Source organism: Petromyzon marinus, chromosome 3 (genome assembly GCF_048934315.1).
Source record: "Petromyzon marinus isolate PM22_M1 ecotype Great Lakes invasive population chromosome 3, UKy_Petmar_22M1.pri1.0, whole genome shotgun sequence".
In the NCBI taxonomy this organism is placed as follows: Eukaryota; Metazoa; Chordata; class Hyperoartia; order Petromyzontiformes; family Petromyzontidae; genus Petromyzon; species Petromyzon marinus.
In genome coordinates, this window is record NC_133669.1 from 4170200 (window position 1) to 4196724 (window position 26525).

The 26525-nt window shown below is 48.3% G+C and overlaps 1 protein-coding gene across 1 annotated transcript in view; it reads right to left on the reverse strand.

Annotated features, from left to right (window-relative positions):
• The window catches only part of LOC116952091 (synaptotagmin-2), a 305791-nt gene that overhangs the window by 186361 nt on the left and 92905 nt on the right, over window positions 1–26525 (reverse strand). The window contains exon 2 of the mRNA XM_032971142.2: window positions 24552–24599. The gene's annotated coding sequence lies outside the window, so the exon portion shown is untranslated. The remainder of the gene's footprint in view (window positions 1–24551; window positions 24600–26525) is intronic.

Genomic DNA, 26525 nt, shown 5'->3' on the forward strand with positions numbered 1-26525 from the left:
AGATGCATATAACTTTACACAGCCATGTTCAGAAACTAAACATTTCTTTTTATTTTACCAGGTAAGGCCCACTGAGCTCTGTAGTTTTTTTCTGCCAGAAGCGACCTGACCAGAAATGATAGCTCAACGAAGCGGCTTAGCACGTGGAAATGCATTGCAGACAAATACTCTAAACGCCACGTTTCGAAAAGTGGAAGGGGTAAACCGGAGGACCCGGAGAAAAATCCACGCGACCACAGGGAGAGAGACACGCAAAACTCCAAATATAGAGCAGGCGACAGGGTTGGGATCGAACCCACGACCTCCTGTATATCAGGCGAGGCATATAACATCTCGCCACCGGGGCAAAAATAAAAGCTACTGCACGTCTGGGCCTGCTCGCAGACTGGATGCCATGACACCTCAACCTGTGATTAACACTCATCGGACATCCCCCCAATCCTCATCACTCAACCGACACTCACCACTCAAAATCGCTACGCAACGTGGCAAATCAGCAGGTGGTGCACAACTGATTGGAGTGGCACGCGGGGTCATCTTTGACAATGTTAAAGATCACAGGACATATGGGGGTCAAATTGCAAAGCATTGGCCCCTGGACTCTCACGGTCAGAATGAGGCCTGAATTGAGCCTGCACGACAAGGATCATTCAAGTAATTGCCGTGACCGATGAAATGTAGCGTCATGTACTTATTCATTATTCCGCTTCTTTACCCATGGAAAGTCTCGCGACTCATTTTCAGGAGGATCCTGCCACGTTTTCGCGGAAGAGGCAATGATTCTTATGTAAACTCCAGCTGAGTTAAAGATAAAACAAAAATGTTTAAGTCGCTTAGACTTCATTGAGCTATTCTATTAAAGCCTGTGGGTTCGATTACTCGACGAATCAGGTAACACCGAAATGAGTTGGATAAAATAAAAGTCTCACGGACGTTTCCACGTGTGCCGCTGGAAGGGAGGTGATGGGTGTCACGCTGGGCGTGGCTTATAGCCTGGCACAAGCGCCGTGGTGGCGTCACCGCCACTTAGTGGCGAATGAAGGTTGTTGCTATTGTTGTTGTTGCCTTATAGGGGATTCCCTGCCTTTGGGGACGCTGGGTTTCTGGGGAGATACCACGTTTTCAAGAGGACCACAAGAAATAGTCTCATACTATGTATGTTGAACTTCTTTCGTACCGTACGTAGACAATTATGGTAATCGGAGGTGCGGGAAATGTAGTCAATTCATACGACATTTAGTCAATCCATGGACTTGAAGGAGGGTTTGTTCAGACGTGGATTAAAATGGATGGGGTGAGTGAATTATTGAGTTGACTGTACAGCCATCTGTGGGGAGATGACATACAGAAATATATCGATAGTGGAATGTCTAGAGATTCAAGAAAACTAGCGTAGGTTTATCTAAACAAAAAAAAGTTCATGGATTGTTTTTTTTCAGGACATCTGTGAAATGTGACGTTGCCGATGTCGAGGGGAGGGGTGTGTGGGTGAAGGTGCGGAGAGGGTCCAAACTTCAGGAGGGAAGTTTATTGCACGTATTTATCCAAATGTAATCTCTCAACAAATAAATTGCATTTGATGTCGCAGAATATTATTTTCCTCCACGGGGTAGATCTAGCATATTGACTTGTAATTGTCAAATAAACGTAGACTTTTGCAAAATTTTCTTTGATGGCAACGAAACCTGGCCCGCCAAAAAGGGTCTCCTATTGATATGTTTTAATGCATGTCACGGGGTCAGGCAGCACCCGTGTTCGTCTTTCCGTGTTTACAAGCTGGATTGGAGAGTAGCGTCCGTGGTGCTTGTGGTTAGAGTATCGACCAAAAATGAACCCACGAATCTGGTCGCCTTAGTCTGGCTCTCTGAGCCTCGGGCTTTCCACCAAAGAAGTGCCTTATATTCTCCCTTAAGTCGAAGTCAGAACAGGTGCAATTTTGGTAAAAGGTTGCAGCCTTGAAATTGCTTGCCCATGGCACGTCTGACAGAAGGGCCTCGGCTAGAGCGAGCTCTGGAGGGCAACTCTAGAGGTTATTTAGCCCTTCTCTTCCACACCTCGTCAGATGTCTTGGAAGGGGTGCGATTACCCAAACTTTACCCCACCACCAAGCGACCTGTGGATCGATGAAATGGTCGAATTATCCTTCAGCAGTTGCCCATGTTGCGTTCTAACTCGTTTGAATTGCGTGGCTGTTCCACGAGCAACATGTGCTCCGATTGGTTGGACTGGGTCACGTGTTCGTAATGGAGACGCTCAATACAACATGGGCGACTTACCACACGACACTGCTTCAAAATACCACAGCACTTAGCACGAGAATTATCACACCGCAACACTCGCACCACCATTACTACACCACAGCACAACACGAGCCTTACCTCATCACAAGCCTTAGGGGTCGTCCATAAATATGACGTCATAAAGCTCTGCCCCACCCCCCCAAAAAAAAACACATGCTTCAAATCGCTTTAAACTATTGTCATTGTAGTGCGTATTTAATGTGGCGCTGCAATCTGAGCAAACATTTATTAAAAAGTCTATTTAATTAAGTAGAACGTGTTGTCTATATTCATTTAAAGTTGCGCATTTTGAGGTGACGTCACATTTCTCAAACCTCCCCCCCCCCCTTCGTCACACATCGTCACAAATGTCTGACGCCCCCCCCCCCCTAAGTACATGACGTCATTTATGGACGGCCCCTTACCTCACCACACTACTGCGCCATGTACTGCACTGCGCCTCATTTGCCACACCACACCATCCATAACACACCAGTGTAAAAAAATCCCTGACAACACACGACACCATCCAGACCACGCCACACGCTACCAACCTTACCATAGCATAATACCACCACCGAATACCACACAACACCACCCACACGTTGTCCTGCACCACTATTACCACACCATGATTTTCAAACAAGACTCTAAAACGTGTAGAGGGCACACAGCAGCCATTTTGTGCATGCATCCATCATCATTTTTTGAAGTGCATTGTGGTCCTCTTGGCGACAACAGTGCTGCGGTGATAGACAACTGTGGACCGGTTTGTCCTCATTACGACTCATCAGCATTGTATAGTCACCAATGCTTATAGTGTTTGTAGCCAGCGCAATGATTCTGTTATGATGGGTTTTTCTTGTCATTTTAAAATATTACCACACCACAACACGCCTCACAGAGCCACACCGCATTAAACCCACACTCAACCACCCACGCCACACCACAGCACGCCGCACAGAACCACACCACACAAACCCTTGCCAAACCACCCACACCACAATTCGCCTCAATGAACCACACCACACAAACCCACACTGGGCCACCGACGCCACTCCATAGCGGTGTACGCACCCAACAATGCTATTTTCTACTGTGCGATGGAGCAATCAAAATAACAATCATCAAACTATTGCAATGTAGGTGCGACAATTTTGATGGCATCTGGATTTTAATGATTTAATTTCAGCAGACAAGGTTTCCTTTATTAATCTGTGCAATTCAACACGAATTGAGTTTCGAATTATAATTTTTGTGCGTTTCGGGATTTATTAACCGCAATGACTTATTACAAAAAAAGGCGTTTCCGTTGAAGTACGATTTAGCGATACGAACGTTTTAATGGAAGTGAATATTAAAGAGCGTTATTTTAGTCTTTGAATCGATACTGGCCATGGTGTTATGAACCCCAAGTACCGTCAATGCGTATGACACCGGGAGTAGTGTTTGCCCGTTCAGTAATTAGCGCTGACGTCCCTTTTTAAAGGATGGTGGGGAAAAAAATGACTCGACACGCCTGGTTATTTCTGGCAATAAATGAATAAATAATAGCAAGACAAGCTTTCTTGACGCTCTCCTAAGTGAACATCTTTTCATATTGAAAACTCAGCCAATAATAAAGAAATAGAAACTCGCGGCACCTTTTGTCAATCGACTGCCGCATGAAAGCCTTCCCGTGTCACGTCCTGTCGTGGGAGTTATTTGACTATACTTCACCAGGCTGGTTAGTGCACGTTGGCAAAGTGACAGCAACAGGAATTTATTATTTATAATCTGGACGGTCAGTGATGTGGATCGGGCATTCGGCTCAACGTTCGGAAGGTTGGGCGTTCCAATTATGGCCAGGGGTTGGATGCAGCCCTGCATTCCTTTGGTTGTGTGACCTAACGATCAAAAACTTCTGTGGAAGTCAACAATTGTTGTCTTGTGGACGATTTCCACCAACTATAGGAATGTGCAATTCCTACCAGCAGCTCAGGGCCATAATTTGCATCGACATCGCCCTCTTGTTCATTTCGAGCATGCAGACTCTTTGACTTCAATCAGAGGGCCTTTTTATACATGTACATTGCTTTTAGATTTAGACAGGAACCATAGCTTAGGCCCTTGCACGGCTGTAATTAACTTATCATCGTGCTCATCCATCACAGACTAAATCAATAAAAAGGGGGGGGGGGAAATGGATGACTGTTCATGAAAATTACGTGTACAGTTAACAAAATTGCTCTTTGCAGATTGTGCCGCAATAACAGATGCAGTTATTAAATTAAACAAAGACGAGGCTTTTATATCCCGGGGAAAATTACACGGACGCACGCACGTTATTATATAGCACTGAGAGAGAAAAGAGTTGAGAGCAGGGAACAAGGATTACCACAATTATTATTTTGGGCATTCAAAAGTCAAAGTGTAACACTGCTGAAATGAGCATGCTCAAGTGCTGAGCTCCGTTGACTTCCTCGGCTGTTGGTGAATATTCCACATTGAAATACTGACCCTTATTTACCCATTGACCAACATAGTGTGTGCAGGCCTTCAACCAGCAATGGATTTACAAATAACTATAACAACATATTATAGGTAGTATCATAGTGTGTTGTTGTAGTTGTATTGTCTATTTCCGAATAACCTGGAATGCTCGCCTGGTCTTGTTAGATCTCAGAAGCTAAAGTGGGTTGAGGTGGGATCTCACTTGGGTGGGTGACCACCATGCATAAGATGTATCTTGACAAGAAGAACATTTAGAGTGCAATTTCTACGGGTGTCTCTGAAAGCGTTCAATACAGCAGATCACAACACTCAAATGTCCAAGATGCAGGGTCAGAATTGTGGTCTCGGTGACAAGGCTACAAGCTGGTTGATAAATGATCTGAGTGTAATAACACAATGGGTAAAACTTGATATGCAACACATCCGTCTTTAACAAATACAAAGGAGGCCATCGGGGCCCTGCACCCCGTCCACCGTTGTGACCCCTCTGCGTCCGTAACAGAGAACAAGACGACCACATTCAAATGTACACTTCTACGAAAAATGATGTGATCCTAAATACCCTATTAAATTATCCCTTCTCAAAGTACAATACGAAACTGCAATCCAATTTTGAACGCTATCCATGAAAAAAAAAACCCCGAATAGCGTTAAAATCCCTATTAAATGCAATCGAGACTAAATGCCTCTCACTTTCTTCAGTTACAGTTCACCAAAAGTTCAAAGTCCCTGCTCATTTTTATCAGCATCCTTTTATGTCTCAATTGACAACGTTGCCGTGGACAGAAGCCCTGGGACCTTGCTCGATCCCATCCTCCTTCCCCACTCGCTACAATGTGGGTGTCAATTATAGAAATTTGCCGAATAAAAACTGAAAGAGAAACTGGGATTGTTGTCGAGAAATAAAGGGCTGCGCGTGGAAGGCTGTTTCATATTCAGAGTTGGAATCATTGAATCCAATTCTTCACTTTTGCCTTACGTTTTATCCTCGACGCCAATTACTCAGCCCGCCGTTGTGATCTCTTTTCTAAGTCTGTTCTTCCGGACCCTGGCAGAGAGGAGATTTATACTCAGGGCCGAATTTGTTCTTCAATGCGTATGGAAATAACTTAACGCCACCACTGTTTTGCTTCTATCCAGATCCAAATGCTCGCAAAGAAAAGTGCTTTCTCTTAAAGCCAGTGCCAACCTTCAAACACCACACCAGGTACTAATTTAAGACCGAGTAGAGCCACGGGAGGCAGAGAAGCGGTTCCGACATTCGCCAATTGATGTTGGCTGTAGACAAAAATCGCTAATACCAATACAAAGATAAAGATCCCCCGTGTAGCCTCAACAGTCTCTTGGGGCAAGTGCTGTTAGCGAGCACATGTGAAGGCCGGCACGGCACATGAGAGGTGGGTGGCTAGCACCACGCCTGACCGCCTTTGTCTCCCCCAGTGACGTTTACACACAGCACCACCAGGAACTCATTTGAGGCTGAGTCGACCTAGGTGAGCCCCCAGGAACCGATTCCAATTATCGTCACTGGTGTCGGTGGCCATGAGCGGAAATCGAACTCGGGTGGCAGCTGGGTTCGTAGCGCAGCGTAGCGGGAACCGCCACACGACCACTCCCCACGCCGCTTGTACAAAGACACGTTGGGGCAAAGCGCTGTGAGCGAGCTGCTTATACAGTGAGGCAAAAAAGTATTTGATCCCCTGCTGATTTTGTACGTTTGTCAAATGACAAAGAAATGATCAGTCTATAATTTTAATGGTAGGTTTATTTGAAGAGTGAGAGACAGAAAAACAACAAAAAAATCCAGAAAAACGCATGTCAAAAATGTTATAAATTGATTTGCATTTTAATGAGGGAAATAAGTATTTGACCCCTCTGCAAAACGTGACTTAGAACTTAGTGGCAAAACCCTTGTTGGCAATCACAGAGGTCAGACGTTTCTTGTAGTTGGCCACCAGGTTTGCACACATCTCAGGAGGGATTTTGTCCCACTCCTCTTTGCAGATCTTCTCCAAGTCATTAAGGTTTCGAGGCTGACGTTTGGCAACTCGAACCTTCAGCTCCCTCCACATATTTTCTATGGGATTAAGGTCTGGAGACTGGCTAGGCCACTCCAGGACCTTAATGTGCTTCTTCTTGAGCCACTCCTTTGTTGCCTTGGCCGCGTGTTTTGGGTCATTGTCATGCTGGAATACCCATCCATGACCCATTTTCAATGCCCTAGCTGAGGGAAGGAGGTTCTCACCCAAGATTTGACGGTATATGGCCCCGTCCATCGTCCCTTTGATGCGGTGAAGTTGTCCTGTCCTCTTAGCAGAAAAACTCCCCCAAAGCATGTTTCCACCTCCATGTTTGACAGTGGGGATGGTGTTCTTGGGGTCATAGGCAGCATTCCTTCTCCTCCAAACACTGCGAGTTGAGTTGATGCCAAAGAGCTCCATTTTGGTCTCATCTGACCACAACACTTTCACCCAGATGTCCTCTGAATCATTCAGATGTTCATTGGCAAACTTCAGACGGGCATGTATATGTGCTTTCTTGAGCAGGGGGACCTTGCGAGCGCTGCAGGATTTCAGTCCTTCACGGCGTAGTGGGTTACCAATTGTTTTCTTGGTGACTATGGTCCCAGCTGCCTTGAGATCATTGGTAAGATCTTCCCGTCTAGTTCTGGGCTGATTCCTCACCGTTCTTATGATCATTGCAATTCCACGAGGTGAGATCTTGCATGGAGCCCCAGGCCGAGGGGGATTGACAGTTCTTTTGTGTTTCTTCAATTTGCGAATAATTGCACCAACTGTTGTCACCTTCTCACAAAGCTGCTTGGCAATGGTCTTATAGACCATTCCAGCCTTGTGTAGGTCTACAATCTTGTCCCTGACATCCTTGGAGAGCTTTTTCGTCTTGGCCATGGTGGAGAGTTTGGAATCTGATTGATTGATTGATTGCGTCTGTGGACAGGTGTCTTCTATACAGGTAACAAGCTGAGATTAGGATCACTCCCTTTAAGAGTGTGCTCCTAATCTCAGCTCGTTACCTGTATAAAAGACACCTGGGAGCCAGAAATCTTTCTGATTGAGAGGGGGTCAAATACTTATTTCCCTCATTAAAATGCAAATCAATTTATAACATTTTGTTGTTGTTATTCTGTCTCTCACTGTTCAAATAAACCTACCATTAAAATTATAGACTGATCATTTATTTCTCAGTGGGCAAACGTACAAAATCAGCAGGGGATCAAATAGTTTTTTTCCCTCACTGTAACTGTACTCAAAATACAAAGATCCCCCGTCTAGCCTTAACAGTCTGTTGGGGCAAGTGCTGTTAGCGAGCACCTATGAAGGCCAGCACGGCACACGAGGGGGTGGGTGGCCAACACCACGCCCGGCCGCCTTTGTCTCCTCAGTGGTGATGTTGACACACCGCACCAGGTACTAATTTGAGGCTGAGTCAACCTAGCGGGGAGGCCCACGACCGGTTCAGATATTCGTCACTGAATGTTGGCCGTGAGCCAAACACTCACAAACACACATTGTCCCAATCGCCCGATCCGGATGAACGAGGAGGGGAAGAATAACAGCGAATATAAAGTGTCTTATCACTTAATGGCTGGTGTGATTCAAGCGAATGACGAAATCTGTTTTTTTTGTTCCCCCTTGGGGCAAATGGAAAAAAATTGAAGCGGACACAAACGAAAACTGAAGCAACGTTTTTTTTGTTTTTCAAAACCATTTGAAATATCCGCAAGGTGCCACAAAACACACGGCCCTCACTTATCCCCGCCTCGTGTCGCCCGGATGGCATAGGTCGATGAGCCACAAAGGAAAGTTTGGAAATAAATAATTAACTCCTGATAGGGATTCGGTTTTTTTTCCCCGCCTCTCTCCATTTTTTTTTATTATTCTTCACACTGTCATTTTTATATTTCAAACAAAAATTTCCAGCTCAATAAATAAGAAAGGGGTTATTTTCCCATCGTGGTTTTTGACAGCCTAACAATACGCTGGCAGAGTGAGAAGCGGAAAGAGACGCATGCGATCGCACGCCCGGGATCCGTGTCCTCTGTGAACCGCAGGGCACTCCGTGGGCGTAGGCTCAATCTCCCTCTGTGAAGATGCACTCTTGATTTTAAAAAAGAAAAGGTAAAACCGAATTAATCTGTCGGTGGAAATGCTGGGGGTGGAAAAAAGAAATTCTTCAAATTTCTCACTTTAAATTTTTATCCTGACTTTCCCCTGCATGATGTCAGAAGCTTAAGTGTTTTACTGTCACCCGGACCGGCACGTGTTTTGCCCCCGCCTCCGTAGCCTCGGTCGCGTTGTGTCTCTGTGTCGTGTCTCTGTCGTGTCTCTGTGGTGTGTCTCTGTCGTGTGTCTCTGTGTCGTGACTCTGTGTCGTGTCTCTCTGTCGTCTCTCTGTGTCGTGTCTCTGTGGTGTGTCTCTCTGTGTCGTGTCTCTGTCGTGTCTCTGTGTCGCGTCTCTGTTGTCTCTCTGTCGTGTCTCTCTGTCGTGTCTCTGTGTCGTGTCTCTGTGTCGTGTCTCTGTGTCGTGTCTCTCGGTCGTGTCTCTGTGTGTGTCTCTCTGTCGTGTCTCTCTGTCGTGTCTCTGTGTCGTGTCTCTCTGTCGTGTCTCTGTGGTGTGTCTCTCTGTCGTGTCTCTGTGTCGTGTCTCTGTGTCGTGTCTCTGTGTCGTGTCTCTGTCGTGTCTCTGTGTCGTGTCTCTGTGTCGTGTCTCTGTGGTGTGTCTCTCTGTCGTGTCTCTGTCGTGTCTCTGTGTCGCGTCTCTGTTGTCTCTCTGTCGTGTCTCTGTGTCGTGTCTCTGTGTCGTGTCTCTCTGTCGTGTCTCTGTGTCGTGTCTCTGTGTCGTGTCTCTGTGTCGTGTGTCTGTGTCGTGTCTCTCTGTCGTGTCTCTGTGCCGTGTCTCTCTGTCGTGTCTCTGTCGTGTCTCTGTGTCGTGTCTCTCTGTCGTGTCTCTCTGTCGTGTCTCTGTGTCGTGTCTCTCTGTCGTGTCTCTCTGTCGTGTCTCTGTCGTGTCTCTGTGTCGTGTCTCTGTGTCGTGTCTCTCTGTCGTGTCTCTCTGTCGTGTCTCTGTGTCGTGTCTCTGTTGTCTCTCTGTCGTGTCTCTGTGTCGTGTCTCTGTGTCGTGTGTCTCTGTCGTGTGTCTCTGTCGTGTCTCTGTGTCGTGTCTCTGTTGTCTCTCTGTCGTGCCTCTGTTGTCTCTCTGTCGTGTCTCTGTTGTCTCTCTGTCGTGTCTCTCTGTGTCGTGTCTCTGTGTCGTGTCTCTGTGTCGTGTGTCTCTCTGTCGTGTCTCTGTGTCGTGTCTCTGTGTCGTGTCTCTGTGTCGTGTCTCTGTCGTGTCTCTGTGTCGTGTCTCTGTTGTCTCTCTGTCGTGTCTCTGTGTCGGGTCTCTCTGTCGTGTCTCTGTGTCGTGTCTCTGTGTCGTGTCTCTCTGTCGTGTCTCTGTCGTGTCTCTGTGTCGTGTCTCTGTGTCGTGTCTCTGTTGTCTCTCTGTCGTGTTTCTGTGTCGTGTCTCTCTGTCGTCTCTGTTTCGTGTCTCTGTGTCGTGTCTCTGTGTCGTGTGTCTCTGTCGTGTCTCTGTCGTGTCTCTCTGTGTCGTGTCTCTGTGTCGTGTCTCTGTTGTCTCTCTGTCGTGTCTCTGTTGTCTCTCTGTCGTGTCTATGTTGTCTCTCTGTCGTGTCTCTCTGTGTCGTGTCTCTGTGTCGTGTCTCTGTTGTCTCTGTGTCGTGTCTCTGTTGTCTCTGTGTCGTGTCTCTGTGTCGTGTCTCTGTGTCGAGTCTCTGTGTCGTGTCTCTCTGTCGTGTCTCTGTCGTGTGTCTCTCTGTCGTGTCTCTGTGTCGTGTCTCTGTATCGTGTCTCTGCGGTGTCTCGCTGTCGTGTCTCTGTTGTCTCTGTGTGGTGTCTCTGTGTCGTGTCTCTGTGTCGTGTGTCTCTGTGTCGTGTCTCTGTCGCGTGTCTCTGTCGTGTCTCTGTGTCTTGTCTCTCTGTCGTGTCTCTGTCGTGTCTCTGTGTCGTGTCTCTGTGTCTTGTCTCTCTGTCGTGTCTCTCTGTCGTGTCTCTGTGTCGTGTCTCTGTGTCGTGTCTCTCTGTCGTGTCTCTGTGTCGTGTGTCTCTGTCGTGTCTCTGTGTCGTGTCTCTCTGTCGTGTCTCTCTGTCGTGTCTCTCTGTCGTGTCTGTGTGTCGTGTCTCTCTGTCGTGTCTCTGTTGTCTGTGTCGTGTGTCTCTCTGTCGTGTCTCTGTGTCGTGTGTCTCTGTCGTCTCTCTCTGTCGTGTCTCTGTGTCGTGTCTCTCTGTCGTGTCTCTGTGGTGTGTCTCTCTGTCGTGTCTCTGTGTCGTGTCTCTGTATCGTGTCTCTGTGGTGTCTCTCTGTCGTGTCTCTATTGTCTCTCTGTCGTGTCTCTGTGTCGTGTCTCTGTGTCGTGTGTCTCTGTGTCGTGTGTCTCTGTGTCGTGTCTCTGTCGCGTGTCTCTGTCGTGTCTCTGTGTCGTGTCTCTGTGTCTTGTCTCTCTGTCGTGTCTCTCTGTCGTGTATCTGTGTCGTGTCTCTCTGTCGTGTCTCTGTGTCGTGTCTCTGTGTCGTGTCTCTCTGTCGTGTCTCTCTGTCGTGTCTGTGTGTGGTGTCTCTCTGTCGTGTCTCTGTGTCGTGTCTCTCTGTCGTGTCTCTGTGTCGTGTCTCTCTGTCGTGTCTCTCTGTCGTATCTGTGTGTTGTGTGTCGTGTCTCTCTGTCGTGTCTCTCTGTCGTGTCTGTGTCGTGTCTCTGTGTCGTGTCTCTCTGTCGTGTCTCTGTGTCGTGTCTCTCTGTCGTGTCCCTCTGTGTCGTGTCTCTGTGTCGTGTCTCTGTTGTCTGTCTGTCGTGTCTCTGTGTCGTGTCTCTCTGTCGTGTCTCTCTGTCGTGTCTGTGTGTCGTGTCTCTCTGTCGTGTCTCTGTGTCGTGTCTCTCTGTCGTGAGCCTCTGTCGTGTGTCTCTGTCGTGTCTCTGTGTCGTGTCTCTCTGTTGTGTCTCTCTGTCGTGTCTCTGTGTCGTGTGTCTCTGTCGTGTCTCTGTGTCGTGTCTCTGTGTCGTGTCTCTCTGTCGTGTCTCTGTGTTGTGTCTCTCTGTCGTGTTTCTGTGTCGTTTCTCTGTGTCGTGTCTCTGTGTCGTGTCTCTCTGTCGTGTCTCTGTCGTGTCTCTGTGTCGTGTCTCTGTGTCGTGTCTCTGTTGTCTCTCTGTCGTGTTTCTGTGTCGTGTCTCTCTGTCGTCTCTGTTTCGTGTCTCTGTGTCGTGTCTCTGTGTCGTGTGTCTCTGTCGTGTCTCTGTCGTATCTCTCTGTGTCGTGTCTCTGTGTCGTGTCTCTGTTGTCTCTCTGTCGTGTCTCTGTTGTCTCTCTGTCGTGTCTATGTTGTCTCTCTGTCGTGTCTCTCTGTGTCATGTCTCTGTGTCGTGTCTCTGTTGTCTCTGTGTCGTGTCTCTGTTGTCTCTGTGTCGTGTCTCTGTGTCGTGTCTCTGTGTCGAGTCTCTGTGTCGTGTCTCTCTGTCGTGTCTCTGTCGTGTGTCTCTCTGTCGTGTCTCTGTGTCGTGTCTCTGTATCGTGTCTCTGCGGTGTCTCGCTGTCGTGTCTCTGTTGTCTCTGTGTGGTGTCTCTGTGTCGTGTCTCTGTGTCGTGTGTCTCTGTGTCGTGTCTCTGTCGCGTGTCTCTGTCGTGTCTCTGTGTCTTGTCTCTCTGTCGTGTCTCTGTCGTGTCTCTGTGTCGTGTCTCTGTGTCTTGTCTCTCTGTCGTGTCTCTCTGTCGTGTCTCTGTGTCGTGTCTCTGTGTCGTGTCTCTCTGTCGTGTCTCTGTGTCGTGTGTCTCTGTCGTGTCTCTGTGTCGTGTCTCTCTGTCGTGTCTCTCTGTCGTGTCTCTCTGTCGTGTCTGTGTGTCGTGTCTCTCTGTCGTGTCTCTGTTGTCTGTGTCGTGTGTCTCTCTGTCGTGTCTCTGTGTCGTGTGTCTCTGTCGTCTCTCTCTGTCGTGTCTCTGTGTCGTGTCTCTCTGTCGTGTCTCTGTGGTGTGTCTCTCTGTCGTGTCTCTGTGTCGTGTCTCTGTATCGTGTCTCTGTGGTGTCTCTCTGTCGTGTCTCTATTGTCTCTCTGTCGTGTCTCTGTGTCGTGTCTCTGTGTCGTGTGTCTCTGTGTCGTGTGTCTCTGTGTCGTGTCTCTGTCGCGTGTCTCTGTCGTGTCTCTGTGTCGTGTCTCTGTGTCTTGTCTCTCTGTCGTGTCTCTCTGTCGTGTATCTGTGTCGTGTCTCTCTGTCGTGTCTCTGTGTCGTGTCTCTGTGTCGTGTCTCTCTGTCGTGTCTCTCTGTCGTGTCTGTGTGTGGTGTCTCTCTGTCGTGTCTCTGTGTCGTGTCTCTCTGTCGTGTCTCTGTGTCGTGTCTCTCTGTCGTGTCTCTCTGTCGTATCTGTGTGTTGTGTGTCGTGTCTCTCTGTCGTGTCTCTCTGTCGTGTCTGTGTCGTGTCTCTGTGTCGTGTCTCTCTGTCGTGTCTCTGTGTCGTGTCTCTCTGTCGTGTCCCTCTGTGTCGTGTCTCTGTGTCGTGTCTCTGTTGTCTGTCTGTCGTGTCTCTGTGTCGTGTCTCTCTGTCGTGTCTCTCTGTCGTGTCTGTGTGTCGTGTCTCTCTGTCGTGTCTCTGTGTCGTGTCTCTCTGTCGTGAGCCTCTGTCGTGTGTCTCTGTCGTGTCTCTGTGTCGTGTCTCTCTGTTGTGTCTCTCTGTCGTGTCTCTGTGTCGTGTGTCTCTGTCGTGTCTCTGTGTCGTGTCTCTGTGTCGTGTCTCTCTGTCGTGTCTCTGTGTTGTGTCTCTCTGTCGTGTTTCTGTGTCGTTTCTCTGTGTTGTGTCTCTGTATCGTGTCTCTGTGTCGTGTCTCTGTGTCGTGTCTCTGTGTCGTGTCTCTCTGTCGTGTCTCTGTGTCGTGTCTCTGTGTCTTGTCTCTCTGTCGTGTCTCTCTGTGTCGTGTCTCTCTGTCGTGTCTCTCTGTCGTGTCTCTGTGTCGTGTCTCTCTGTCGTGTCTCTGTGTCGTGTCTCTGTGTCGTGTCTCTCTGTCGTGTCTCTCTGTCGTGTCTGTGTGTCGTGTCTCTCTGTCGTGTCTCTGTGTCGTGTCTCTCTGTTGTGTCTCTGTGTCGTGTCTCTCTGTCGTATCTGTGTGTCGTGTCTCTCTGTCGTGTCTCTCTGTCGTATCTGTGTGTTGTGTGTCGTGTCTCTCTGTCGTGTCTGTGTCGTGTCTCTGTGTCGTGTCTCTCTGTCGTGTCTCTCTGTCGTGTCTCTGTGTCGTGTCTCTCTGTCGTGTCTCTCTGTGTCGTGTCTCTGTGTCGTGTCTCTGTTGTCTGTCTGTCGTGTCTCTGTGTCGTGTCTCTCTGTCGTGTCTCTGTGTCGTGTCTCTGTGTCGTGTGTCTCTGTGTCGTGTCTCTCTGTCGTGTCTCTCTGTCGTGTCTGTGTGTCGTATCTCTCTGTCGTGTCTCTGTGTCGTGTCTCTCTGTCGTGTCTCTCTGTTGTGTGTCTCTGTCGTGTCTCTGTGTCGTGTCTCTCTGTTGTGTCTCTCTGTCGTGTCTCTGTGTCGTGTGTCTCTGTCGTGTCTCTGTGTCGTGTCTCTGTGTCGTGTCTCTCTGTCGTGTCTCTGTGTTGTGTCTCTCTGTCGTGTTTCTGTGTCGTGTCTCTGTGTCGTGTCTCTGTGTCGTGTCTCTGTGTCGTGTCTCTGTGTCTTGTCTCTCTGTCGTGTCTCTCTGTGTCGTGTCTCTCTGTCGTGTCTCTGTCGTGTCTCTCTGTCGTGTCTCTGTGTCGTGTCTCTGTGTCTTGTCTCTCTGTCGTGTCTCTGTCTTCTCTATCGTGTCTCTCTGTCGTGTCTCTGTGTCGTGTCTCTGTGTCGTGTCTCTGTATCGTGTCTCTGTGGTGTCTCTGCGATGTGTCTTGCGGCATTTTATTACGTTAATGCGGTTCGCAATGTTCAGCACTTTTAGGCGGCATTTGTGTAAATAATGACGAGGAATGCATTCACACACAAGTCATTGAATTTCAAATGATAATTCTTGATTATTATGGATGTCGTTATGAACATCCTGTACATTGGTAGAACCCAATATTCCCACTGATTTCTTGCATCATAATCGTCAACGCCCCTGAATGTAATAATTTTAGGTTATAGATCGTATTGCGGTTCATTTGTGGCAAGCACTTTGTGTGTAATGAGTGCGACCTTACAATGTATTCGTCCGGCAACCGGAAGCAAACAACGAAGGCCTCTCTGTGCGTCGTGCTGGCAATGAGGGTGTTTTTTTTCTTCTTTAATCACACTTCGCCACGCTGGGCGGTGTGGCTCAGGCAATGCGGGAGGGCATGGGCGAGGATCGGTTCAGATATCACTCGTCGTCGACGTCGGCCACGAATCGAACTCAGGTGGCCGGGTTCTTCACGGCAGCGGCACGAACCGCTAAGGCCACGGCTCCACCCGCGATTTCGAAGGAAGTCCAAGCGGCACAATTTCGGCGCCGTGAAATCTTACTGTTTGTCTTGGTGTGTGTCTCGCTCGGTGTGTCTTTGTGTGTGTGTGTCTCTCTCTCTCTGCATGTGTGTCTGCCTAGGCTGTTCCCGTGTCTGTGTTTGTGTTTTATCATTCATTCTTACCTGATGATGGTTGCTCGTGTTGCCACCACCGAAACGTCGTGTTCTATTATTATTTTATTTGATTTTCTACGTGACTTTACCGAAAGAACCGAAGAGTTCATCTTGATGAATCCTTGCAGTCACGAAAGCTTTAAATCGAAATTTAACCGAAGAGTTCTTCCTGGGATATTTGGCAGATTCCTCGTTGAATATACACATCACGTGCGCGGCAGGAAATTCGAGTGTCAGGCGAAAAAGCTCGCCGATACGAGGGGTTGGCACTTGCAGGAGCTGCTCCATCGGTAGGTCAACAACGGCGTTTTGTGCCGTGCTCCGTTGGGCGCACGATCTTAAAGAGGGCCGTGTAGCGGTGCGCACAACACGCTCGTGTTTCACGAGAAAGGGCATTCCCGTCTCAAATTTTTTTTTATTTCTTCCTGCCAGGGCACAAACAGCATCGAGGGCACAACAGGGTCAACGCTCGGCATTGGTGGAGTCACAGGGGAGTTTTTTTTCTTTCTTTCTGGGGCTTAATCTCCCCAGTCGACCTCCTTAAATCGATTCCAGTAGAACCCACACACACAACGCGTGGGCCACTAAGCGTGAAATTTCCGAGCACGTGCCGCATATTGCGTTTCAAGAGCCGCGCCTTTGTTTCTCGACGCCGAGCGGGCAGTCACCACGTGTGCTCACCCAGCCGAGGCTCACTCACTTCTCAAGTGCTCGTTTGCAGGAGGGTCCTGCATTGGATGGGCGCTTGGCCGGTGCAATCAGTGAGCACGTCTGGCTTCATGCGAGAGGAAACCGGAGTGCCCAGAGAAAACCCACCCTGCGCGGGAGGGGGGCCGCGGGGAGTGATAAACGCTCGTAGCTCCGCACAAACTGGATGCATCCCATCGCTCTCCCCGCCGCATCGGAGCCCAAGCCTGCAAACACGTGGTCTTCCTCCGGCATTCTCTTATCCGAGTAGGGGCAATCCTGCTCGGCGTCCGGCATGCGATGAGATCGGACGTGGTTTGGGCATAGGTACGGGGTCAGCATTGTGGTGGGTCGGCAGCGGCAGGTGAGCTATGAAGACTTTGCTATACCTTCAGTTAATGCTCATCAGCGCCACCATGTTCGGCAACTCGTCACAGAATGGAGCGGATTCCTCGTGCGGCGACGTCGGCAGCAGCAGCGGCGGCGCGCGAGCGCAAAACAACGAAGGCCAAAGCAAAACAACTCGGCACGCTCGTCAATGACGCCCGTGTGACCTCGACCACGGTGGCCCCCCTTCTCCCTCCTGGCTCCAGCCCTTCGCCCCCCCCCCTGCGTCCCCCTCCCACCCCACCCCCTTTGTCTTCCCAAAGCAATGATGCCTCGTATACTTTTTAGCCCCCCAGCTTTCTGCCGCCTCCCCCCCCCGCCCCGAACTATGACCAGGGCCTATCCCAACCCCCCCTTCCTTATGAATCACCTATTGGTTCACTGTCATCGAAACTACACCGCCACTTACAATAACCCCAATGCTTCGTTTCAAATTGTTATCATGCTATGTATAAATGTATAATTGCTGTACATCGCCTCGGCAAAGGCGCTGTATACATCTCATTAAGGTAAGATGAGAATATGAATAATATATAATAGGTGACATTTCGGGAAGTGCTCTTCTTCATAGCAAAACGTCACCTCGTTTATATATTTTTCTCCTTTCAAGGCAGTGCTATTTAGGAGCATCTTGGTCATTTGCGCGTTTTCCTGCTACAAATCAAGAGTTGGGGTGTTGGAAATTCCACATTGGCTACGGTGGGGATCAGGGGTGGACCGGTGGCACAGTGGTTAGCACGCTGCGCTACGTACCTGAGTTCGATTCCTGGCCAAGGGTAACATTGGTGGCGAGTGATAACTGAACCGGTCCTGCACCCCCCCCCCCCCCGTTCGACAACATACACTACCCAACATGGTGGTGGTGTAGGGTAACAAACAACTACCAGCGTAACCGACATGGCATGGAGGAGACCTTCATCCAGCAGTAGATTGACAACGGGCTGCAAATAACGACTGGGGCTCAGTTTCCTGACACGATGGTCAATGGTATCCCGTGCAGAGCTGTAACCATTCACATTGAGCCGGGGAAGGATGATGTCCAACATTTGAATCCCGATTGGAATTTTCAACTCTGCAGTCATCCCAATTGCAAATATGAATGACATGTATTCGATTAAAAAAGAAATTTGAATAAAAAAAAGAACACAATAAGAAGCACTTGGAGGAAGATCGGCGTTCTAGCTGACAATGACGAGATGCGTGGTGCAAAGCCAGAGGGCGGCTCGGGGAAAGAGACAAGAGAGTCGTTTTCCGGGCAAGGCGATAAAAGCCTCGGCACGTCGACGATGGGCCAAAGGCAGCGCGCACTTCACGTTGACCATCGGCCACGGAGTGATCGAGCCACGGTTCCTTAACGACAACACAAATTGTAAGTCATCGTCTTCTGAGCCGGGCAACGCGGCGCGTTGCTGGTTCGCAGCTCAAGTCCTGCCTACTGCGGGCGAACCGTGGCTCTGCAACAACACCAACAACAACAAAAAGCAAGCAACGGACGCGGTGATAAATGGGCCCTCTGCTCAGAGCGCATAATGCGGCGAAGCGCGTGGGCAGCGTGTAAAATTGATGAAGCATTCAGCCGGAGTGTCGGGGGGATTGAAGTCATTAAAAAGCCCTCTCACTCCACATTTATCTCATTATCACGGTCTCACGTATTGCCGTCCGTGTGACGGCGGCGCGCAATAAGGGAGTGGTGGGGTTTGCCACCAACTTTTCTCCTCGCCTTCTCGAAATTCTAAAGAAACGCCACGGCGGAGTGCATCGCCGCGAAGGCTCGGCGAGGAGTAAAACACGCCGAGGGTTCCCGTGCTACTTTAGTCGTCTCCTTTCCGATATTACGCTCCGAACATTTGTGGTGGCGACCAGCTGGGTATGGACAGTGCCGGATTATCCTCGTAGCAAAAGTAGCTACTACATATGTAGTAGTAGCTACATATGTAGTAGCTACATATGTAGTAGCTACGGGCCCCGCACTTTCAAGGGCACATGCGCTAAATGTTTTCAAGCTATCAATTCCGATTCAGTGATTCTGCACTTGCTCTATCACTATAGTACTACACTGCCTTCAACTTTTACGAACGACTGAGTGTTTAAGGTTAGCGATTTGTCCTATTATCTGCCTGTATAGCAAATGAAAAAATACAATTACTTTACTATGCAAGTAAAAAATATATGTTTTTAATATTTACGTTTTATTTTTATTTAGGGCCCCTTTATAACATATGCTACAGGCTCCGCACGAGCTTAATCCGCAACTGGCTATGGATAACCAATAACCTTCAGCATTTATCATCAGCTTCCACGAGCAGCTGTCGCCCCTCTCACTTCCCCGCGATACAGTCGTTCACAGAGCACCTCCACAAGCGTCGGGCTGTCCCTACGAACCTGGCTACCCGGGTTCGATTCCCGCTCACGGCAAACACCAGTGACGATCATCCGAACCGGTCGACAGTCGCTATCTGATGGGGGATGATGCCTTCCACGGTGACAGATCTGAATTTCCACCGCTGGCTTCACAGCTGCCTCACTCAGTGCTCGTTCCAGCGGCGGGGTGGTTCGAATTTTGTGATTATAGAGGCGTTTACTGTGGACATAGAGCATGTTAACACGGCGATAAATAGTAAAGTACCTATTAAATTAAAACCTATATCCACACGGGCCAAGAGAGTTACGCCGCTGAATGTATTCGTATGATCATTTCAAAATCTCATGGCATCTCGCCGCGTCTCGTACGTTTTTTTTTGTCAACAAAGGCCATGAATAATCCCGAGCGCGGCTTCGAGTGCCCGTGGCGCGTGCGACAAGGGGCTGGGTGGGGTGGCCCGTGCCGGCTTGACGGCAGCGGGTTCACCGGAGGAGGCAAATCGAGAAGGGAATTGTTCTGGCTGCCACCGAGCGAAAGTTATTCTTACATATCAATAAGAGTGATATCATTATTGACGGCCCTTTGTCAATGCCGCGCTCAATGAGTGCCGCTCTCCCCGCGGCTGTATCGGTCGCGGGGGGAGTTTGAGTATCACAAAAGAGAAGGGTCGGGAAGGACAATGCTGCTACTGGGCAGTTGGAGGGCAGTCGCCCACCAGCAATAACGGAGGGCAGAGGAGCGACGATCACAACAACGAGCGGAGCGCCGGGCGGATAAAATTCAGCAAGTTGGCACAGTAGGGGGGGTACAGCTGGTGGATCTGCCAGTCATCTCGGTCAGTCAGTCAACCCGTGGCACCTGGGCAGCGGCGGCCCGTGACATGTCCACTAGGTGGGGCTGTTGTGAGTGACCCTCTGAAAAGATGATGTTCTAATTAAGAATAACCTCGTCATGTTATTGGCCTTCCCGTGAAAGTGATGTCACTGTCTTATCTACCAACGGTGAGGCATTTATAAACAATATGAAGCAAAGCAGCAGAGCACTCAAACGCTGTCCCCATGACCCTCAAGTCCACACGACACAACCCTTGACACTGCCAAAAGCCTAGAGAGTGTATAGGCTGACCAGATACATTTGCACAGTGCCACCTCGCGTTGTGACACCGTCTCAGTACAGCCGCCTGGCGCCTTATTCACCGCCCTAAATGGGTCTCAAACGGCGTGGCTACAATGCGAAGCTCATCGCAATGAAGGAAGGGGGATATCTCTCACTCGGGCGCGCCGAGACCTTCCTGAGGCATCCTCATCAGACTGTGATGTTGCAGCGGTTTCTCATACGAACAACTTGAAATGTTATCTTCATGAGGCAACTCACGTTGGCATCATGTTTAGATTTGTATTGTTTTAAACACAACAACAACATTCATAGAAAAGTATTTTTGTTTATTAGAAAAATTATTTTATCATCTCCAGCTGCTTGGTGGGGCGGCGCCCCAACGCCCCTAGTGGACGAAGCGCGCCAGCACCTGGGTCTGTCCCGAGGCCTCCTCCTGGGACTGTCCCGATACCTCCTGCTGGGACTGTCCCGAGGCCTCCTCCTGGGACTGTCCCGAGACCTCGTCCTGGGTCTGTCCCGAGACCTCGTCCTGGGTCTGTCTCGAGACCTCCTGCTGGGTCTGCCCCGAGACCTCGTCCTGTCAGCGAGCCTTCGACCAATTCACGTGGCCCCAAAATGCACCTGGCCTGGAGCAGGCGCCGTGGTGACGAATGGCGGGCATTGGTTTGAGAAAACTTTTACGGCTCGTCAGTGTGGGGTGGTGAAGGTTGTGGGGGTTCAGATCCTACTTGCCACTGACTGATGGTGGCCGTGCTTCGGAATCAAATTCAGGTCATTGGGTTCACTGCTCTCGCTTTCCGGATGTTAATACGAGTGGTGATAACCGCGATAAAGTTGAGGTCAAAGTATCCTGCCAAACAACGGTGGTGTCCATCTCCCATGGGGACTTGGTTGTAAAGCCAGTCATGGAAAATCCACATTCTCACGGCAGGGCCATAGTCGCACTAACGTCGGCTTTCCCCGGAAGCTGATACTTATGTTATTGACGACGGTGTTGTGGGATGGGGAAGTTTCGGGGCTCGTGTTAACTCACAGGATTTGAAGTCGCAACCTCATTGCGTGCAGAACGCGCCATTCCATAATATTTATTTTGGGGGTTCGTTCGCCTTAATATAAATGTGTCGTTAAACCCGCCACCACCCGATACAGCCAATTAGTAAGGTTTATGGATGATATTGGTTGCAAAAACACACGAACTGCACAACTAGCATATATCAACACACACGAACAATACTTGGTACTGATGTACCAAAACACGGTTTCACAAATTCTCAAGGAAAATTTAACAACACATTTTTTCACCCTTTTGATTCCAAAAGCAACGAGAACTTCACACTCTTTGCTTCGCTGTACACATTACCCAACGTGCCCTCATGAGCAATGAAGGTCACGTGACCACTCTTCCAGCTCCACTTACTTTAATGTGTTTTTTTCTTTCTGCCAGGCAAAAACTACTGCGCATATTATTATTACACGTTAACTTTAAATGCCACGAACGATTCACGTTATATATATATCCTACACCGGGTTGAAAAGCACCCAGTGCACAGCTTACCTAGTCGGGGCCGAGCAAAAGGTGGGAAGATCAATTTATTTTTTTGTTTCAAGTGAATTCGCGGGCACGATGAGGAGTGTGGAAATATGTAATTCGCATACTTGCTCTGTGGGCTCGCGGAAGTCGGTGGCTTTACTTGTCACCGCTTATTAATATAGAGTCCAATAAACCACTGAGGCTAAGTGGCAAATGGACCAACGGCATGGCTGCACACACATCAATGCATTTAACAGTGAAATGTTACAAATTGAATCTGTGTATGAATTAATACGCATTCGGCTGTTGAAAAATAATGAGACCTGCACGAGAGGTGTGTGATTTTTTTTCTTTTCAAATCGCTTTGCTGGTAGGTTGGATGTTGACCTGTTTTGGCAGGTGGAGAAATTGTGAATTGAACGGTATATATGTATCGGGGTCAAAGTTCAAGGTGAGTGTGGGGTGACGCTCATCTCTGTGGCCCTAGAGCCAGGGGAACAAACCACTGTTATTATTTTATCAAATCGGAAAGGATGGGATGGGCTGAACTTATGACATTCAGCCTCTTAAGTCCAGTGTTCTGCCACCATCGCAAGGTATGATATTCGCAATCATCATTGGTCAGGCATTTAATGTTTTCTCATGGCTGACGTTGATGTAGAGCAGCAACTATAATTTTACATCGAGGTGACTGAGGCAGATATATAATTGGTCGGGCCAGGTATGTGGTGGGGGATCGAAGACCGGTTCAGATTTCGTTCAGCACAGATGTCAGCCGTGGTTTGGAATTGAACTCGGGTGACTGAGGTTATCGTACAGTGTGCGGAACACCGTGTACCAACCCCCCCCCCCCCCCCCCCCAGCCTCACGATTCATGTAAAAAGTAAAAATCAGCTTCTGGGACTGTCATAGAACACGCATCAGGGCCAACTCCAGTGGTTTAACTGGCAATTAGACTTCCCACTGCTCTTTATCCACAACCCCCCCCCCCACGATTCCCCACTGTTTTGATGGAAATGAACTGGTGCTGGAACATCCTTGGGTCATTAGCGTGGGTCATTATCAACGCATCGTGAGACATCATTGTGTAGAGTTACAAGGCAAATAGTGCACAATCTACAAGTGAGCTTGAATAAGTAGAGAGAAGAAAAACATGTATCTTTTAAGATTAAAATCTTAAGATCAATATGGCACATTATTTGTTTAAATGGTCACCCTCTACTAAAATACTCTTGCCCCAGTACCAGTGGGCCCGAAAGCTTTCTAATGGAAGCAGCACAGAAGTCACATTGGTTGGTCCGGAGGCCTTGACTGCACCACTGCCTTCACAGCCTCATCACTGTCGTGCCACCTACCGCAGTACAACTGTTTTCGTTGGCCCGCACAGCTGGGAGGTTGAAGGGGCTTGGTTTGGACTCTGTGATGGATGCTCCAGAACGTCCCATTATCCAACCTTTTCCATCAATGCCCCCAAACAACTTTCATCGTCAACTCTCCGGGCAAAAAGGATTGGGACTTGTTTTATTTCCTGCATAGGGGATCTGGGCGCTTCTGTCGAGTTCTCCTGCACTGACCCTCCAGTTGACAACAATGGGTGCGAGTTTCGTCAGTGAAACAACAACGGTGGGAGACGCACAAATGCGTTTCCGTCGTGAGGGAATTCTGGCTGATAAAGCATTACAAATGCAATTCCTATACGCTTTATGCCCTTCAGTTATAATTACAGAAGCAAACAGATGCCCACTTTTCGGGATAGGATCTTGTCATTGATTTATTGAGTGAACTGTTCCCTCACTTACCCTAATGATGGCTGACATGTGCTGAATGTCTTCTCGCCTGTCATCTAACATTAATCTCTGAACGACAGCGACGTTCTCCTGGAGTTGAAGTATCAACTGGACAACGACTTACATTGTCATCTCAAACGCGCTCATGTCCCGATTACAGACATTGCACCCACTTGTAAGCACTGCCACAATACGCACATTCTGCCACCATATTACAACGTCACTGTTAATTACACTTCGCCTGTCTTCACACTGTCAAAGTACATATAGACAAAATAACAGTCCGCTGTTCTTCTAATGTGCAGTGTGTGCAAGGGCGCCACCATATTGGATCTCGTGATTCATCTGCCATCTAGTGGCCGAAATCTGAAAAAAATATTGCCCACGAGTTACAAGGATAAATGCACCCATTAATTACGCAACTTTTACCAATTTAGGTAAAATTTGAAAAGTAAGGTTTTTGGAGGACTCAGGCAAAATGTCAGATGAGGCCCCATAGGAAAGCAACTTCTGTGGCCCGCCTGGACCTGAGGCCCAGGGAAAACTCTCCGTTCCCTCCTCCATCCCCTCAACCCTTCCCCTGCAATCCTGTTTTAAAGGAAATATTGTAAAAATGTGTTGAATAAATATGTATTAAAATCAACAGTGACATCCGTGAAAATGATATAATGTGATTGATGATGTTGACGATGGTGTAACTTCATCCACCTGAAGTACAAACTACGCATCCACATGACGGGGACCCGACCAGACAAAATGACAAGCACGGTTGGTTTGACCCAGCTGGTGAAAGTAATTTTAGACACCCCAGAATTATAATTATGGTGATTGATGATGCTGATATCTTACGTTTAATAATTGTAATGTGAACGCACGACTGATGATACAACACACTTATTCACTTTGCATTTTAAAAAAAATATTCATATATATGTTTTGCCCGTGTATGTATTGCATATCATATTATATATTGTTCTCATAACCTTTTAATGCATTTCAGCCGTGCACACTCCAAGCAATTTTTCATGAGCCCAACGTTCAACTCGAATGCGCTTCATTCACACTCGTGATTCGCAAAGTTCCATGAAAAATTCATCTGACATTAATTTTGAAAGCGGCACGGTTTTCATGCGCGGCGCAGGAGACACACGGGGAGGCAAGGCGGGGTGCATCATGAGGCGGTTCCTTCAAAACTGCTCCCCTCTCTCATCTCCCTCTCCCGTGGTGTCAATAACACAACAACAACAACTAGAAGGCCTTGGTGGTTGAATTACTCACCACGTGTTCCACCGATGCACAGCTTCTCTCAGAGACGCCACGGAAACCCTGCAACAACAATAATAACAACAACATCATCAGCAGGTGCCGTTTTCGATCCGTAGGTTGCCAATCACGTCCTTCCAAGCTTCCATATTTTCTGCCTCCCCTCCCAGCCCTCTCATGCATCATGTCCACTGCGGTGGACAGCTATGATTTATACGACTGCTTTGAAATGACATGAAAACATTTCAACATATTTGCGGTGGGGGTTACTCCTTTGACTCTTCAAATAGCATTAAACACAAAAAAAGTGTTGGTTTTCATTTTAAATAATTATTTCATGAATGCCTGAAACGGTCTCTGCATAATAATGATTTGGAGTTGATCATTCTTTGATGTGATACATCCACATTTCTCATGGCCTACCTCTTGCTTTCTTTTGCTCCACACTTCCCCCCTTCCATTATTAAGAGGCATCTTCCCACTGGAGCAACTCCGTGTGTGTCCTGCAAATGCCCCCCTCTGTGTATGCGCGACGAGTTGTTAAAATTCCGATGCTTTAAATGGAAATTCCTTTTTTTTACTTCCTCATTAAGTTCATCCTTCCGGTCCAATTTTTTTTCATTCTCCTCTAATTCCACAATTCAAAGCGTCGCAATCAGTTCCAATTGCCTTTAGTGAGAGTCCATTCACGTCCATCACGTGACAACAACAACAACAACACAATTATTACATCTATTTATAGGTAATAATGGATGTGGCGCAGTGGTTAGCTCAACGCGTCATGAACCCGGTAACCTCAATTCAATTCCCGGCCATGGCCAACATCGATAACCCAGGCCACTCTCGCGAAATGAGACGATCCTTGTCTCGTGAGTTCGCACCTGCTTAAACAAAATAACCTCGAGTGATAGCGAGTGATATGCTGGCCACCTCCCTCCCCTTTATCAACCCACACTGACCAGGCTAAGCAACCTCCATGACCCGACACAGGAGCAAATTGCCAAAGGAGGGGGGTCAATTACCAATGTTATTATTATGATTATTATTATTAAATACGAGACTCGTGTGTGATGTATTGTATTTCTACATACGTGACTTTACCGAAAAAAACAATTTTATGCAGTCACGAAAGCTTTAATACTTTATTATGTACAGCGATGTCCCACAAATTATATAAGGTCAGGGAGCGTGAATTCCATCTTAAAATGGAGACAATGACCCAGAGATCCGTCAGTGACACGAGTGTGAGAAAATTGACCAGAGGTGGGGGAAAACAATGAAATGAGAAGTAATTAAGGAGGTGAGAGGACCACAGTGCCGAGCCGTAGGTTTCAGTCGCGATCTGTGGCTGTGCCCCCTGGTGGTCGCGGGTGGCTCTGCTGCCGCAAGTGGCGAAGTCAACGATGTTATCGGCTCCGGAAAGATGCGGCAAGCGGCCAGTTGGGGCCCCCCAATATTTTGATTTGTCTCGCACGGGCGCACCCTAGGGCTATTATATATCGCGGCTCCTCTTGCCTAATCGCATCATTAAGCATCTCCATAAAAACATATAAACCGCGTTTTAAATACGTTCATTGTTCGTTTGCACTGTTGTTGAAAACATATCACGTTGGTTGTCAGAGGGGCTCCCAACTCGTTGCTTTGGCTACCAGGTGGGGGGGTGGGGGGGGGGCAATGCACCTCCTGTCCCCACGCTCGTTACGCTACTGGCTGCTGCTGATTGTGACGCTGTGTATGACGTCAATTGTTGTGCAAGGCGCACATGCAGCAGTACAAGCAGTGGCCTCGACGACGACAAACTGCACGCGGTGCGAGATGGACGGCACCGCGGTCGCAAGGCCGCCAGGAGTTCAGATTCTCGCCAGGGATCTATTCAACTCGTCATCTCTCTGAATGTCAATGGAATGCATTCCACTTTGTGGAACGGTAACATTGTCCATAAGAATGTGGGGTTTCTATGAGTGTTCGAGGGTATGCTATGGGAAATAA